This window comes from Panthera leo, chromosome E2, assembly GCF_018350215.1.
Source record: "Panthera leo isolate Ple1 chromosome E2, P.leo_Ple1_pat1.1, whole genome shotgun sequence".
In the NCBI taxonomy this organism is placed as follows: domain Eukaryota; kingdom Metazoa; phylum Chordata; class Mammalia; order Carnivora; family Felidae; genus Panthera; species Panthera leo.
The window spans coordinates 5099593-5112845 of NC_056693.1; the positions used below are offsets into that span (position 1 = coordinate 5099593).

Sequence of the window (13253 nt, forward strand, 5' to 3'; positions counted from 1 at the left end):
GGAATGCAAAAATAGTGTTCCAGGAGCAGGTTGAAGGTTCAACATGTCCAAGATTAAGTTGTTCTTTTCTTAATATTTGAATTCGCTTTAATTTTTACCCTTTTAAAGATCATTGCTCCACCCAGACCGGTTCTCCAGCTTTCCAGGACAGTTTGAGGTGGGGGTGGGGGGTGATTTTGCCAACAATGGCCATTAGGGTAAATTTGTATGGACAGGTTTAATTGGGTAAGTAAGTCCGGACCCCATAATGATAGTGGGAGGTCAAGGACAAATGGGGCAATGGTAGTCTGGTATCCCTCCGTGTCAGTACAGACAGGAAATTTATTTCCTAACGGAAATCCTTTTCCCCTTATCCCATTAATTATCTGTGTTGTAGAGACAAGGGGGATTTCAGATGGCCAATCATGTGTCTTAATAACTGTAACATTGGCCCAGTATCAATTAGACCATTAATTGTTTGGTTTGCAATTTTTATTTGTAAAGTAGGTCTTACATGTTGTATGAGCATGGCCCAGAATGCTTCATCTTTAGGATTAGTACACTAAAACCTTTAGGGCCACGCTTAGCATTGGCAGTTGCCAGCACCCAAGAAGGTAATGTAAGAAATTATGCTATAGGGATATTTGCAGGAATCTCTGTGTAAACAGAGAAAATAAGCATGATATGAATTTCTGCAGTAAGTCAGAATCGGTAACTCCAGGTAAAAAAAATACACCCTTTAAAATGGTGCTAGGCCTCCCTAATAGAAGTCCTGTGTAACTGGAAAGCAGGAGGCTGAAAATACCTGTAGGTCCCTTCTTGACTTCCCCCACAATGTTAAGGGTTAAATTAGATGTAAGGGCCAAATCAAGTCCTGCATTGTCAGAGGTGGCAGCCAGGAGATATGAGATTGTCTAGGTTTTGATCAAAGGGGTTGTTTGTTTACTTGAGGATCCATTCCTTGGCATTCACATTCCAAATTTGGGATGCCTGATTTCCATTTGTCTTGGGGCATGGGCACCCCCTTCAAGTTTCCTTGAATTAGGGTTACCTTGGGAATCTATTCTTGATCTGCATTGATTGTCCCAAGGATATCCTGTTTTACATTTCAGGCACTTTTTAATAGAGCATTTTAGGTCTTGTTTTCCATATTTAAAATATTTTTGGGGTTTTAATGCTGAGGCTAATAACACTGCTTTATAGGATTCAGTCCCCACATTTTGACAGGCTTTAATCATTTCAGCAATATTAAGGTTTTGTCCCCTTAAGGAAGCAAGGATCTTCTGGCCATCTTGCTTAGCATTTTCCTATGCCAATTGAAGGGTTAGGACATTTTGAGCATCCACATTATCAACCTGTCTTAAGATAGCTGTTTGTAATCTTTGATTAAAGGACATATAGGGTTCATTTGCACCTTGCTGGATGGTGGCAAAAGAAACCCATGGGTGTCTGAGTGTCAGGGATACAGGATCAAGCTTTAGATGCTGCATCTGAGATCTGGGGAAAAGTTCTGTGGTCCATGTTTATTTGAGGCTATATAGGCATATAGGGACCCTCCCCCAAAAGCATGTCCATTTCAATAGGAATTCCATTCTTTAAATTCCCCTTAGCTGGGGGCACCTGGGTGGCTCAGTCAGTTAAATGTCCCACTTCAGTTCAGGTCATGATCTCTCAGTCTCTGAGTTTGAGCCCTGCATGAGACTCTCTGCTGACAACACAGAGCCTGGAGCCTACTTTGGATTCTGTGTCTCCCTCTCTACCTATGCCCTTCCCCTGATCATGCTTTGTCTCTCTCTGTCTCAAAATAAGCATTAAAAAATATTTTTTAATAAATAAATTCTCAATAGCTGTAATTTATAGGCATCTTTAAATTCTTGCAACCAGAGGGAATATTGAGGAGTACTGAGAATGATTTTAAGTAAAGTTTTCCAATCCCAAGGGGTCATCTCATATCCTCCCCCTTCTTCCTCTATAATTCCCCTGGTAAAGGTGCAGTAGAGTCCATTTTCATGTATGCTTTTATGGAGCTCCTTACACACCTGGAAAGGAAGGTGATCGTGCCAAAGTGCCTGACCTTGAGCCCATAGACTAGGGAAGGCCATAGCAAAATCTTCCTATACTTGTCCTTCCTTTAACATGCGTTCTACTAGAGAAGGTGAAGGGCTTGAGGGCATTAATGCAGGATCCACTGGCAGGACAGAGGAAGACATAGAGGAAAAGGAGCGTCCTGCATATTATTGGAGTTGGGGTTAGACATATTTGTTAATGTGCCTCAGGCTACAGGTTTTGGGGTCTTAGCCCTAACGGGAGATGGAGGCATTGAATTAGGAGGCAGAGGGACTAAGTCTTGGCAACTATTTGTATCCTATTTTTCTTGTAAAGCATGAATAGCAATATGGCATAAGGTGTGTAAACTAGAGATCATTATTGGGCCAAGAGCTTTTCCTTTTTCTTTCTTTCTTTCTTTCTTTCTTTCTTTCTTTCTTTCTTTCTAAGTAGTACCCTATGCACTCTCAATCAGCCACTTCAAGGGATCCCTTAGTGGAGTATCATGGGCATTGATGATAAATTATAAAAAAAACAATTGGGTTAAATCTTTGGGACTTTGCATCCTGATGAGTGCAAAAGCATATGGATTGCTCCTTGTGTATATTTTGCTGTTTAGATAGTGAAACTTCCATGACAAGTAAACATAAAAGTAAAAGAGACAAGAAGTTGAGGGGTTCTGCATGCCTGATTGGAAAAGGAAAGACAAGGTATATTTTGCTCATCGTGTCATGGGCACCGAGTGCCGGTAGACCCTACTTAAATGAGGTTTATGGGCACCAAGTGTCAGTAGATCCTACCTGAATGAGGGTTAGGGGCAGTGACTGCCAGTAGTTCCTACCTGAATGAGTGGATGTCCTTTTCCCTTTTTGGGGCTTGAGAGATGAACTGCATAGCTGGGAGCTACTTGATTCTGCTGGTCCCTGTTTGGACACCACTTGTAGCCATGTACTGAAGAAAAAGTTCTCAGATACTTAGACTGGGTGGATGTGCAGGGATGTCTTTGCCAGCAAAATAGCAACAGCAGCAGCCAACTGCACATACTCTCTGTTTCATGTTCACCAGGTATAAACATCCAAGAATGTTAAACCATGGAAGGAAAACACAAAGAGCCTCAAGACATAGACCAAACACACATCTGGCGTTTACAGAGAAGCATGCAGGAAAGATGTGCAGTTTCAAGAACTGGTAGGTAGTTACAGTGGGTCAGTCTCCTAACTGGCCCCTGGGAGATAATGGGGCTCTGTTCTCATGGTGCTATCACGTCTGACAGCCTTGAGACCAGAACATCGCTGATGCTTCAGCAATTACCCCATTCACTTTCCCAGGGCTTACAATATACTTTGCAGAAATTACTTGATGCATTATGTGATCTTTTTTGGGGAATGTCTCACGTACACTTGAGAAGAATGTGTATTCTGCTTTTGGGTGAAAAGTTCTAAATATATGTGTTAAGTCCATCAAATCCAATGTGTCATTCTGAGCTGTTGTTTCCTTATAGTTTTCCTGCCTAGATGATCTGCCCATTGTTGTAACTGGAGGATTAAAGTCCACTACAATCACAGTATTATCATCTATACAGTTATTTATGTTTATGATTGATTTATATATTTTGGTATTTCCACATTAGGGTGTAACACATAGCTCCTCTTCATGGATAGACTCCTTGATGGTGATATAATGTCCTTCTTTATCTCTTGTTACATTCTTTGGTTTTTTTTTTTCATTTTTTTAACTTTTATTTATTTTTGAGACAGGGAGAGACAGAGCATGAACAGGGGAGGGTCAGAGAGAGAGGGAGACACAGAATGTGAAACAGGCTCCAGGCTCTGAGCTGTCAGCACAGAGCCCGACGCGGGGCTTGAACTCACAGACTGCAAGATCATGACCTGAGCAGAAGCCGGATGCCCAACTGAGCCACCCAGGTGCCCACATTCTTTGTTTTAAAATCTAATTTGGGGGCACCTGGGTAGCTCAGTCAGTTGAGTGTCCAACTTTAGCTCAGGTCATGATCTCACGGTTTATGACTTCAAGCCCCACGTTTGGCTCTGTGCTGACAGCTCAGAATCTGGAGCCTTCTTCAGATTCTGTGTCTCCCTCTCTCTCTGCCCCTCCCTTGTTTGTGCTTTGTCTCTTGTTCTCTCTCAAAAATAAATATTAAAAAAAATTGTAATCTAGTTTGTCTGATTAGTTATGGCTACTCCAGATTTCTTTTGATGTTCATTAGTAGGATAGATGGTTCTCCATCCCCTCACTTTGAATCTGCAGCTGTCCTTAGGTCTAAAATGAGTCTTTTATAGTCAACATACAGATGGATTTATTTTTTCTTTTTAATCCATTCTGATACCCTGTGTCTTTTGATTGGAATATTTAGTCCATTTACATTGAGTGATTATTGAAAGATATGGATTTAGTGTCTGTTATGTTATCTAAGGTTTCATGTTTGTGATGATATCTCTGGTCCTTTATATTTTTGGCTGCTTTCCACTCAGTCACGCTTTAGATCTCCTGCACAGCTGGTTTAGTGGTCATGAATTTCTGTTTAGTTTTTGTCTGGAAAAGACTTAATCTCCCTTATTCAAATAACACCTTGCTGGATAAAGGATTCTTGGCTGCATATTTTTCCTATTTAGCACATTGAGTATTTCCTGCCACTTCCTTCTGACCTGCCAAGTTTCAGTGGACATGTCTGATACTCCCTCAGGTGTCTACCCTTGTAGGTTAAGGCCTGTTTGTCCCTAGCTGCTTTCAGTATTCTCTTTGCATTTTGCCAGTTTCACTATGATATGTTGTGGTGTTGACCTGTTTTTGTTGATTTTGAAGGGAGTTCTCTGTGCCTCTTGGACTTGGATGCCTGTTTGCTTCCCCAGATTAGGGAAATTCTCAGCAGTTATTTTTTCAGGTAATCTCCTGCCTTTCTCTGACTCTACTTCTTCTGAAACTTCTATGATATGGATATTGTTTCATTTCATGGATTGAAAATGTCATTTCATGGCCTTACCACATTTTTCACATATATAGTATTCTATTTGAGTATGGATCCTGTGGTGTTGAATGAGACTTGAACATAAATTAAAGGGCTTGCCAAATTCTTTATATTTGTAACACCATCTCCAATATGCATTTTCTGATAAGTAATCAGGGTTTACATTGCCTAAAGACTTAACACAGTTTTTATGTGTATCATTATTCTCCAAAATGAATTTTCTAATCTGGAGTAGGGTTGAGCTGTTCTTACAAATACTGTCAATCTTAAAATTTGTAAGGTTCGCTCCAATATGAATTCTAGGATAATGAGTAAAGATGGAACTGTGATTAAAGGACTTCTCAAGTTCTTCACTTTGCTAAGAATTCTCTTCACTACAAATTTTGTGATAGTTGAGTAAGGCTTGAGTGGTAGGTCAAGGTTTTGGAACATCCTTTACATGTATTTGGTTTCACCTCAGTATGACTTCTGTGATGTCAAGTAAGAGTTCAGTGCCTCTTCAAGACCTTGTCACATTCTTTACCTTTGTAAGGTTTCTCTTGAGTATCAATCCTTTGATTTCTAATAAGGTTTAAATTATGGTAAAAGCCTTGCCACATTCTTTACTTTTATAAGGTTTGGGTTTATTTATTTATTTATTTACTAATTATTTAAAAATTTTAAATTTATTTTAAGGTTTGGGTTTTAAAGGATTTACTACATTATTTACATTTGTAGGGTTTCTCCATAGTAAGAATTCTGTGATGTTGAGTAAGGTGTGAGTGGCTCTTAAAGGTCTTGCCACATTCTTTACATGGGAAAAGTATGAATTCTATGACAGTGAGTAAGGTGTGAGTGGCTCTTAAAGGCCTTGCCATATTCTTTACATTTGTAAGGTTTCTCTTCAATATGAATTCTTTGATGTGAAATATGGTTTGAGTGATTGCTAAAAACCTTACCACATTCAGGGCACCTGGGTAGCTCAGTCAGTTGAGCATCCAACTTCAGCTCAGGTCATGATCTCACTGTCCACCAGTTCGAGCCCCATATCGGGCTCTGTTCTGACAGCTCAGAGCCTGGAGCCTGTTTCAGATTCTGTGTCTCCCTCTCTCTCTGCCCCTCCCTCATTCATGCTCTGTCTCTCTCTCTCTCTCTCTCTCTCTCTCTCTGCAAAAATAAATAAACTTAAAAAAAAAAAACAACAAAACTTACCACACTGTACACATTTATAAGGTTTCTCTCCCATATGAATTCTGTGATGTCGATTAAAGTTTGAGTGGTGGACAAAGGCCTTGCCACATTCTTTACATTTATAAGGTTTCTCTTTAGTATGAATTCTTTTATGTTGAATATGGTTTGAGTGACTGTTAAAAGCCTTGCCACATTCTTTAGTTTGGTAAGTTTTTCCCCCAGTATGGATTCTCCTATGTTCGTTTAGTGATAAGCCATAAAGTTTTACCACATTCTTTGAATTTGTAAGGTTTCTCTCCAGTATTCATTCACTGATGATAAGACAGTCTTGAGGGCAGGAAGTTCAGGGTGCCATGTGAAGATACAGCTGAAAGATACCAAATAACAGAAAAGTAAAATCATTCTACTTCTTATTCTCAGAGGATGTGCTGACAACTTCTAATATACAACCTTAAAATCAGAATGTCAGCAAGGTGGCTGAGAAGCAATCATCAGGACATTATTCCTCCATAGACACATAATCTTGCACACAACTTAGTGACCACATAGCCTAATAGATAATGCTGTGGTATTGTTGTGGTATAGCACAAATCATTTTCTTATACCTCAAATACTCAGGAAAATACAACAGGAGCCCAAAACACCACAAGGAAGGAAATTTAAACAAAAAACGAAAATGAACAATATTGGATATAGCAAAACCAGGAAAATATCAACAATAGAGTTCATTTTCAGAACAAATGAACAAAATTGGCAAACCATTAACTAAATAATGAGAGACCAATTACAATCAGAAGTGAAGGCAGACACAGTATAACTGATATCATAGAAATAAATATAATTAGAAGAGGTAACAATAGAGAATTACATACCAAGAAACAGATAGTGAAAAATGGGTATAAATGTCAAAAACATAGAACGTACCTAGACTCTCTCATGAAGAAATATTTTTAAAAATCTCAACTGATCTTTAACTACTAGGTAGATTGAACAAGTAATTATGAGAAAGTACTTCAAATCTCTTCAAACATTTCCAAGAAGGAAAAAGAAGGGAGATTAAGAACACACTGTCTGTGACCCCAGCATTAGTAGGTTATCAAAGCAAAGGAAGACATCACAAGTAAAGAAGAGTACAAACTGCTACCTGTGGGAAATATTCATGGAAAGTCCACAATAGAACAAAGCAAATTAAATTTTAAAAATATTTTAAATCATTAGCAAGTAGGAAATCTTCTTGAAATTCAAGGGTGTTTCAATATATGGAAAACTATGAGTGTAAGCCTGTGCCTTAACAGAATGAAGATCAAAAATGGCATGATCGTATTAATCGATGCACAACAGGAAGTGAGCATATTGGACACAATTTCGTGATTAAAAACATTCAATAAAGCAGGAATAGAAGGAAACAACAGCAACTTAATAAAGGCCATGAATGTTGGAAAGCTGAAATCTCACATATTCAATAGTAAAACACTAGAAGCTTCTCCTGTATGATCAGAAACAAGGTAATGAAGTGACTTCACTACTTCCATTCAACATAGCACTGGATAGCCTATTCAGAACAATTAGGCAAGAAAAAAAATACATTAAAGGCATCAAAAACAGAAGAGAAAAAACAAAATGATTTCTGTTTACAGATGATTGATCTATAGAACTCCTACAGAATCCTTACTGTTATATTTTTTATGTTTTTGCTTTGTTTTGGTCATCACTTGTATTACTATTTCTGCTAATTTTATCTAGTAAACACTCCATTTTCAAATTTTTATTCTATCAATGCTTGAATCAAGTTGTTAATTTCAACATTTTTCTTTTGTTTCAATGTTTGAGAGAGTAAGAGGTGGAGAGAAAGAGCAGAGGAGGGGCAGAGAGAAAGAGAGAGAGAGAGAGCGAGACCGAGAATCCCAGGAAGGCTCTACACTGGCAGCACAGAGCCTGACTTAGGGCTTGAACTCATGAACAATGAGATCATAACCTGAGCTGAAATCAATAGTCAGACACAAAACTGACTGAGCCACCCAGGAGCCCCTTACTTTTGTTTTTGTAACATTACATCACAACGAACTAGAGAAAATAAAAAACTATAGGTAAAATTTAGTAGAGGAAGGAAATAACAAGGAAAATAATAAATAAGTGACAAATAAAATAAACAAATAACATTGAAAGTGATGACCAGTTTTTAAAATAAGCATAATAGGCAATGAGTTAACTAAGAAAACAGGAAAGAAAACTAAAAATCCAAATGAAAAATGGAAGAAAAAATGACACAATACCCCCAACAGTATATCATGTGATAACAGATTACTATAAACTAATCAGATAACTTAGGGAAAAAATAGATAAAATGCTTATGTTACCAAGATTGAAATATGAATCTTAAACCCAAGAAACAGGAACTCTTCTTAGACCACAAGAATGAAAGTTGAATTTGGAATAAAAACCCTCCCAGCACAAAAAAGCCCAAGACCACATGCCTTCATTGGTCAATCCTAACACACGCACATACAAACACACACACACAAAGATAAATAATGATCTTCATCCAAATCTTACAAGTACTGGAATAGAGGGAAGATGTTCAAAATCATTCTATGAGGGCAACATTACCCTGATAGCAAAGCAGTATAAACACAAGAACAAAAATGTCCGGTTTGTCCATCATAATTATTGTTACTCTTTCTTCTGACCTCCATTTACATGATAAATGTTTCTCTCACCTTTTCAATCTGTAAGTGTCTTCAGGTCTAAATTGAGTCTCTCCTCAGCAGCATATACATGGGTCTGGATTTTTTAAGTCCATTCAGACACCTATGTGTTTTGATGGAAATGTATAGTACTTTTTTCATTCAAAGTAATTATTGATAGATATGGGCTTATTGCCATTTTATTACTTGTGTCAATATTTCTGGAGATTTTTTTCTGATCCTCTCTAGTCTTTGTCACTTTTGGTGTTTTCATTGCACTCAAAAAGTCCCTTTAACAGTTCTTGCAGAGCTGTTTCAGTGGGGATGAATTCCTTTAGATTTTGCTTATCTGGGAATCTCTTTATCTCTCCTTCCATTCTGAATGATGGCCTTGTTAGATAGAGTTCGCAGCTGCATATTTTTCCCATTTAGCCCATTGAAAATATTATGCCATTCCTTTCTTGCTTCCCAAGTTTCTATTGAGAAATCTCTAGCTAGCCATATGGTTCTTGTCTTCCCTTGCAAGTAAAGACTGCTTTTCTTTTGCTTTTAAGATTTTTTTCTATGTCACCATATTTTGCAAATTTAATTCAAATATGTCTCCGTGGCAGCCTGCTTTTTGCTTATTCTGTGCCTCCTGTATGTGGATGTCTGTTTACTTCACCAGAATAAGGATGTTTTCTATTATTTCTTAAATTTCTGTTCCTTTTCTTACTCTGGAGCTCCTATAATAAGAATGTCATTAATTTTGATGGAGTCATTGAGTTCCTAAGTCTATTTTCATGGTACAAAATTTTTCTATTTTGTCTTCTAGGTCACTAATTTATTCCTCTGCTTCCTCCAGCCTGTTCATTGCATCAAGTCAATTTCTAATCTTGTTTATTGCATTTTTCTCCTCACTGCAGACCACTGATCTGCAGATGCTCTCCTTGCCTGCTGTGGACAGTGTTTTGTGCCTGGCCTGAATGTGGTTAGTGTTCACTAAGTGTGCTGAGGTCTCTTTGTGAAATCAGACCTGACACCAACTCCACCAGCACTGAGGCCCTGCAGAACTGTCTGGTCAGGAGACATGGTATGGTCAGGGGCTTATGCAAGTCTCCTGGAGAGGGGCTGACCTTGCTGGGCCTGAGGCAAGCTTCACTGAGAAGGACACTGCAACCACAGCACAGGGTGGTAGGACTTGGTGTAAGCAACTTAGAGAACCAGTCTCCCCATTGAGCTACTTCACTCAGGTAGCTCTGTGTTCATGATGAAGGGTGGGGGAAAAATGGTGCCACTCAGCTCCTTTGTTCTCAGACATCTCAGTGAATGCTGCCATTGAGGGAAGTGCTCATAGAACAGTGAATAATCTCACCCTTGTGTGTCCCCCAGTGATCTTCAGATCACTGTTTCTAACCTATCTGCCCCTCCCCCCCCAAAACACATACACAGATTGTATGCCTGCCTTCTCTCCAGGAGTAGTGCAGTGCCCTCCTATCTACAGCTCACCTTTAAAACTCTAGGCATTAAGCCATGCTGGTTCAAAGAACTCACGAAGTTCAACTCCTCTTGTTTCCCAAGCCACTGGCTTTGGGGAAATAGCCTCCTTGTGCTTCTCTTTCTCTGCAACCTCAGTTCTCTGCCCTCCATAGCAGTACAATCTGTTTCTCTCTAAGCCATGTCTCTGAACTGCCTACAGTCTTTGACGTGCTACTTCTCTCTCATTAGTTGGGTAGTTCCTCTGTCAATCTTCAGGTTTCTTTTTGGGATATTAATGATGATTTGACAGTCACCTAGTTGTGTTTTGGGATGTGATAAGCCTAGGGTCCTCCCATATCACCTCCATCATCCTCTTTTCTGAAGAATCCTTGCTTTAAAAAACCTGTTAAAACTCACACAAATTTTACAAAGTTGGAAATACAAACCCAAGACTTAAAAATTAACTGTTTCTATGCAACAAACAACAATCCCAAAATAAAGATAGATTTACAATAGCATTACAAAGAATAAAGTGTATATGGTTTATCACCTTGATAGAGGTCACAGCTACTGTGATGAAAACTATAAAATATTGTGCAGGATTGAAAGAAAAATAAGTGGAACCATATCCATGTTCCTGCATAGGAACACTTAACACTACTGAGCTATTGGAGTGCCTGCTGGTTTACTTGGTTAAGTGTCTGACTTTGCCTCAGGTCATGATCTCATGGTTTGCAGGTTCAAGTTCTGTTCAGGTTCTTTGTTGAGACTCTGTGTTGACACGTCAGAGCCTGGACCCTGCTTCAGACTCTGTGTCTCTCCCCCACCTACCCCCCAAAAAAATCACTACTGAGCTGTCAATACTACTCAATGTTATATATTTAATGCAATCTCTATCAAAATCCCAATGACATCTTAGGCAGAAAGATCAATACCCATCCTAACATTCATATTGATTAACGGGATATCACATAATGAGAATATTCATGAAAAAAAAAAAAGAGTACATTGGTAGCACCACACTTCCTGATTTAAAACATACTAGGAAGCCACAGTTATCAAATAATGTATTACAGATGTAAAGACAGGCATAGAACAATGGAAAGTGTTCTTTCCATTGAAAGCTACACATGTATGTCTCTAATGCTAATGTGTATGGCTATGAACTAAAACTCTTGTTAAAATTCATATTTTGATTGGGATTTCTGGGTGAGGTCTGAGTTTTTCACATTTCTCATTAGCTTCAATGGATGTCAACATCTTCAGTTCAGAAGCCATACTTTTGGGGAGCCTGTGTGACTCAGTTAAGTGTCCCTCTCTTGATCTCAGCTCAGGTCATGATCTCATGGTCATGAGATTAAGTCCCAAATCAGGTTCTGGGCTGAGCATGAAGCCTGCTTGAATTCTCTTTCTCCCTCTCTGTCTACCCTCAGCCACTTGCAAACTAAATAAACATTAAAAAGGATCAATACTTTTAAAAAATGGGTGATAAAATGGAGGAGTGCCTGGTGGCTCAGTTGGTTAAGGGTCCAACTTCAGCTCAGGTCATGATCCTAGGGTTTGTGGTTTTGAGCCACATATCAGGCTCTGTGCTGACAGCTCAGAGTCTGGAGCCTGCTTCAGATTCTGTGTCTCTTTCTCTCCCCCCCCCCCCTTCCCTGCTCATTCTCATTCTCTCTCCCTCTCTCTCTCTCTCACACAAATGAATAAACATTAAAAAATTACAACTTCTAACATGAAGAACAGAAACAACAATTCTTACTGAACATTTACTACACACTACAGACCATTCTAACAGTTTTTCATAAATTCACCCATGAGTCTACACTAACCTATGAGAACAGAATTGTTCTTCATCTTTTAATAAAATCTTGGCAAAACTTGAGAAATAGTAGAGCTTAAGTTTTACCCCAGCAAGTCTGACTTTGAATTCATCTAAGAGGAACACACAGACTACTATACAAAGACAACCCTAAAAGAAGGTTCACAGCAGGCTTCAAACTGACATGGTAATGCAAACACATTTACACCACACAACTGATCAACTAAAAGAAGTGAATATACAATATAAAATATGAAAATTACATATTGAATAAAAAAGAATAGAGGTAATAGAGTAAAAATTTTTTTCATTGGCATGGAAACTAAGAAATGTTTTCAGGGGCATAAAATTTAGAAATCTATTTGTAAAAGAAAGTTATAGTGTCTTGCAAACACACCACAGAGACAAGCACATACCCTATTTAACCAAAATAGCTATTTTTTGTGAGTCTCCTTTAACACTTAAAGTTTTTGTCTCATATCTTTTGTACTGAATTATATTTTACAATTTGAAGGCAGTGGAACATATATGGTGCATGTTTTCTTTCTCTGAAACAACAGAGCAGTGATAATGAAGATTGTGTCTGTGATAGGAGTGTGAAATAAAATGGAAACTTGTAGGACTGAGCCCTGACTGAAATACAATCTCCACTTCAAACACCACTATCTTCAACAAAAACAGGAGAGAGACCTCATTTTCCAAGGCAGACTCAAAACAAAGTGAAAACATGGAAGGGAGTTTCTAGAATGAATATCCTCTTGTAGTAAATCCTCCTAAGGTACTTAATATTAAATGAGAAAAAACCTATTAACCTTATGGTAGAGGGATGTGGCAGAGAGAAAATGAAGTTCTTAAACCTACTATAATGGATCACGTTGGTGTCAAGTGCCTAATGATTTTAAAAGGGCATAATAACTGCATTGAAATAAATGTCCAGATTAAGTATGTAAATCGTAATCTAAATATAAACGTAGGGGCATCTGAGTGAATCAGTCACTTACGTGTCCAACTCTTGATTTCTGCTCAGGTCTGGATCTCACAGTTCATGTGTTTGAGCGCTGCATCAGGCTCTGCACTGACAGCATGGAACCTGCTTGGGATTCTCTCT

At 38.5% G+C, this 13253-nt stretch overlaps 1 long non-coding RNA gene across 1 annotated transcript; it reads right to left on the minus strand.

The window, feature by feature from the left end:
• Positions 1-6438: 6438 nt before the first annotated feature.
• Positions 6439-13186, minus strand: LOC122209207. The gene is made up of 2 exons (XR_006197495.1): positions 13147-13186; positions 6439-6548 (listed from the first exon to the last, which is right to left on the minus strand). It is a non-coding gene; the product is annotated as an uncharacterized LOC122209207 (long non-coding RNA).
• Positions 13187-13253: the final 67 nt, after the last annotated feature.